Here is a 409-nt window from a genome sequence, read left to right as displayed (position 1 = left end):
ACTTTTATTCCATAATTTTAACGATGTTACAACCCTTGGAAACTCTTATAGTTTATGAAAGATGAGTTAAGCCCCATATTGTGGTTGACTAGTGATGTTTAATCTCGAGCATGAGAATACGTTGAATAGTGATGTTTACGTAAGTTCAAATGAGAATTGCTACAAAATCATGGATAGCGATATTTTTGCTTCAATCACTGCAAAGTATCATACTTGTCTCATTTGTTAACCAATCTCACTATAACTCTTGGAGAACGCTCAAAACGTACTTTGCAAAAAAACGCCTTCCCGTTCAGGCTCTGTTATGTACAGCGTAGGCCATTTCCCGTTCACGCCTTCCGCAGGCCTCTGATGATAGGTGTTACTAAGAACGATCATGGAGCTCTCTGTGTTAGCTTCGATGGTGAAG

The sequence above is a fragment of the Cucurbita pepo genome, unplaced genomic scaffold (assembly GCF_002806865.2).
Source record: "Cucurbita pepo subsp. pepo cultivar mu-cu-16 unplaced genomic scaffold, ASM280686v2 Cp4.1_scaffold002115, whole genome shotgun sequence".
Taxonomy (NCBI): Eukaryota; Viridiplantae; Streptophyta; class Magnoliopsida; order Cucurbitales; family Cucurbitaceae; genus Cucurbita; species Cucurbita pepo.
The sequence above is the reverse complement of the archived record's forward strand: the minus strand, read 5'-3'. Positions refer to the sequence as shown.